A 5,168-nucleotide genomic window follows, 5' to 3' on the forward strand; every position below is an offset into this window, starting at 1 on the left:
AACCAGTGATCGAATAAAAGCATGATAATTTTTTGGTACATTGATATTTGGAGCTAGAATAATTTGGTGGCAAATTTGAGTTTATCAGTTCTGAGAAAATAATGAAGAGTTAAGTAATACTATTAATTGTATAAAATTATACATGTATATATGGAAATTTATTCTGTCATTTAATCTACAGTGTATTACACTCATAAAATATTACATATACTTATAATATACCATTCAAATTTAAATCGGATGACCAAAGAAGACGTTAACTGTAATGAACGGAGCTCATGTATTTTTCCATTGATGTAAGTCCGGTAAAAGTGTATATTCTTGTTTGCAAAAAACGCATCAGCTTGAAACTCAATATAATGTACATATCTGAAAATAGAACACACACATTAGTATTTAAAAATCCTATTGATATTCATTTTCTACTATTGAATGTAATGTCATTGTTTGAATATAAAATGAAGAATGTATTTATAGGTTATAATTTTTTTTGATTAGACCCAAATAATAAATAAAAAATTTCCAAAGCCATTCATTTCTGATTATCATGTGTTTAACACAGTTGATTTTATACTTTTAAGTTTAATTTATAAGTGACACAAATATAATATTCAACCTTTTATTGTAAAATGCCCTTCAAAAACACCATAATAATGATTTATAAACTTATAAATATGGTATTTATGGAATTTATCAATAATATTCCTTGTTTATAACAGAGAGTAATATTCTTGTATTGGAAAATAATTCTGAACTACTTTTAAACCCCATGTTCATTAAATAGAACCAGTGATCGAATAAAAGCATGATAATTTTTTTGGTACATTGATATTTAGAGCTAGAATAATTTAATGGCAAATTTGAATTAATCAGTTCTGAGAAAATAATGACGGGTTAAGAATTATTATTAATGTTTTAAATTTATACATGAATATATGGATATTTTATTCTGTTGTTTTATCTACAATTTATTACACTCATAAAATATTAAATATACTAATAATATACCATTCAAATTTAAATCGGATGACCAAAGAAGACGTTAACTGTAATGAACGGAGCTCATGTATTTTTCTATTGATGTTAGTCTGGTAAAAGTGTATATTCTTGTTTGCAAAAAATGCATCGGCTTGAAACTCAATATAAAGTACATATCTGAAAATTGAACACACACAATAGTGTTTCAAATTCCAATTTTTATTCATTTTCTACTATTGAATGTAATGTCATTGTATGACTATAAAATGAATGATAAATATTTATTGGTTATAATGTTTTTTGATTAGACCCAAATAATAAATAAAAAATTTGCAATGCAATTCATTCCTGATTATCATGTGTTCAACACAGTTGACTTCATACTTCTAAGATTAATTTATAAGTGACACAAATATAATATTCAACCGTTTATGGAAAATGTATAGTGGCAACTCCAGCTCTAGAATAAAATTCTGATTGAAAATTTAAGCCAAATAGATTTATTTTAATTAAACAATATGTTTGTGAATATCACAATATAATTTCACAAATTTATTAAGATATCTATATAGTTTTAAGCTGTTTATTTAAAAATAATCAAAGAGATTATTAACATCTTGTTATATTTACCTTTAAATGAGATGTAAAAAAATATCATGGGAACAACAGAAATACACTTCAATATTATCTAATAAAATGTTTAAAATATTGACAAATTAAATTTCTTAATATTTACTTACAATAAATTTATTTTATTTTAACATTTGGCTTCAACTTCCAAGTTCACTTTTCGATTATTTATATTATATTTTTTATGAGAAATTAAATACCTAATATGAATCATTGTAAATACAGGCTTTTTTTTTAAGTGCTGTAAAAATGATTATTTCATTTAATTAGGCACATTCAGTGGCTCCAACATAGTTTACCAAGTGGTGCAATTGCACTGGTTTCTCGTGAGTCACAGGGTCTACTAACATTTGGGGGGCCCCACTCTGGTATCTAGAGCAAACACTATAAAGTATAAATGAATCACTTCAAGCTATTCTTCTGGATCTTTAGATTGTTGAATAAAACGTAAATCGTTGGCAATGTCAAACATAAATATTCAATAACTAATATAGATAACTATAATATTCTATACCTAGTCTATATATGACTATAATATTATGTGAGTTGATTGTGTTTGTAGTAATAATTGTTATCATTGCCGCAGTCCTGTGAAATGCACAATATAATTACACAAATACCTAATACACATTACACAGATCGGCGCGTCGCAGTGAAATCTGCTGTTATTTTTAGAAATATTATCGATCAGTGTTATATTAATAATATGTAGAGATCCGATACTTGATAGTTGATACTAGCAAATCCCAATATCCCATAGTTGTGCACTGGTGATTGGTGAAAACCTGGCATTTTGTGTGTTTATGTACTTGTTACCGCACTAATGTGTTAATGCATTTCGTATATTATACATGATCAGTTTATATAAGTTATTCATATGAATCATAAGCGTACTTATAAATCTAGGGCCAGAAAGAAGGCCGAAAAAGGAAAATAGAGCTACTTGCCATTTAGTCATCTCCCTATCATAAAAAACTATGCTTTACATTAAAGTTGCTGACAATAATACTAAAAGTAAATTTTCTCATGTATTAATGCATTATATATTTATATCTATATTATTGGGTACTTGGTGAAGGATTTTTTTTCATTATACATTCATTCATTTTTATAAATATATAAATGCACTTAAATTTAGTTGAGTTAGCATATTTTCACTCTTATAGGTTTAAGTCGAGGTTTAAGTAGTTTATTAGCAACTTATAGACAACTATTGCCTTGTTGAAACAGCCATAATTAACATGTTACCTAATACCTACATTTTAAAAAGTATAAAATTATAAGGAGAATTATTTTTGACAAAGTTATAGGTAATGTTTTATAGAACCTATTTACCTATGTGATCTACTCGAGTAAATTGGGCTGAAAGAGTAGAAAAATAACTCTACAGTGTTGAACTCGGTATTGAACATTAGGAAAAGTGTTCATCACATTATTTTATTTATATATAGGTACCTACAAAATTATAAATTTTGATACAATGATATATCTTTGAATTTATAAGTTTTTTTTTATATACACATTTTAGGTATGTTGCATTTATTTAAAATATAAAATAGTGTTGGTACGATAATCATAAGATTAAATTTAAACATTATGTAGGTACCGTCTATATTATTATTTTTTATTCATTTAGTATATTGTAAAAGTTCAAATATTTAAAAACGCTTAGAATTTTGTGAAATGTATTAATTTATTTTAATAGACCTTTGTAAAAACGAACCACTTCGGTTCATAGAAACGAACGTGCCACATGAACGAGGGCTGAACGACGCAACAATCTCTCAGTGCAGAGACGCTGCGCGGTATCACAGCTGATGTGCATCGATCGAGTGAAGAATTCACTGTTCCGGTCACCACCGAAATGGAATGGCTGACTCTGTTCGAGATCGGCCGAACGGAGAACGTAAACCGTTCACAGTTGGACGGTAATATTGGCGGAAATATTGGCAATAATAATAATGGACAAGCATACTAAAATGCGAATAATTACCAGTAATATTTTTTTTCCGCGGCGAGAAACAGCAAAGATCTGCTGTGCTGTCCGCACAGTCGACGATATACAAGACGAATACTATGGTCCTCGGTGAGTAGGGCACGCCGAGAATATGTAATAGTATTATGTTGTACGACGGTCGGTGAACGTAATATTATGCTGTACGACGGTTGGCCGGTACCGTCAGACTACGTAGTCTGGTCCCGGTGGCAAGCTTGAAAAATTTCGGCCGGCGATGGATGGTCTGCAGTTGACATAACGCCGCGTCTTGCGTGAATCCGACAAATACGACGAAAGACAAAACCGTTTGTATTTCGTCGCATCGGTCGCGTCGTATTGCGACGGAACAGCATGATCACAATAGAAATCGTCGGACTCGCCCGATATACGTAGGACACGGCGCAAGTCGAGTCTGTCGTCTACTAACGAGTAACGGCCAACGGCCACTTGAATATAACAAACAAATATGATACGCAGTGTACCCGTGGGCCATAGCCAAGGTGTATTGTTATCATATTGCAATATCATCGATATCAATACACCTGTTATCAATGTCTATCGCGAGAATATATTTTCAGTGGTTCCCGAAGTCATCGCTTATTTACACGAATCACGATGTAAAATAAACAATAACAATATACCTAATACTTACCTATATCTTCAATCGTGACCGGTGGCACCCGCAGATAGGGGCCAGTGGGTGCCATTTTCAACCACTGGGAATTTTTTAATGAACAAAAAAATTATTGCATAATAATGTAAATATGTGACTAGGTACCTATGTAATATGTATGTAGGTATAACATAAATTTAGTTTTTGCACCCACTTAGCAGATTTTCTGCGGGCGCCCCCGATCGTGACTAACTTATTTACATAATATATTATACCTATATAGACGTAATAGACGGAACTTAATAACTTAATAATTGGCGGGGTAGAGTGGTGTGGTCGAGATAATTAGCATAGGATTAGTGTTAAATATTATGTTATACGTCCTAACTAGTGTCAGTGTATACATCAACTCAGGAAAATATATATTTTAAGAAGACGTCGCACCCGCATGTTCTGTCTCCATCTTACACACGTACGTTATAGCAAATTTTCGTTCGCTAGTTTCAGACGGGTGCTGTCATTTTTGATTTTAGAGTGAATTAGAGAATATTATCAAACCTTTAGTTAACAACATTATCTGTGCCTTCTCGTTGGATTTTTACGATATTTTAATTTTTAAGTGAGTTATGAGCATTTTCAAACATAAATATTTTACATACCTACTGATAACTCACTTATAAATTAAAATATCGTAAAAAACCAACGAGAGGGCACAGATAATGTTTTTACCTACCTAAAAGTTTGATAATAGATCGATTCACTCTAAAATCAAAAATGACAGCACCCTATTGAAACTAGCGAACGAAAATTTGGTATGTCGTACGTTTGTAAGACGGAGACAACACATTCGGGTACGACGTCCTCTTAATAGGTATAATTATGATTAGCCTTTCACATTGACGCGTATAAATTGTGCTGCGTTTCATGATAATATACACTCGCGATAGCTAC

This window comes from Acyrthosiphon pisum, chromosome X, assembly GCF_005508785.2.
Source record: "Acyrthosiphon pisum isolate AL4f chromosome X, pea_aphid_22Mar2018_4r6ur, whole genome shotgun sequence".
NCBI lineage: Eukaryota > Metazoa > Arthropoda > Insecta > Hemiptera > Aphididae > Acyrthosiphon > Acyrthosiphon pisum.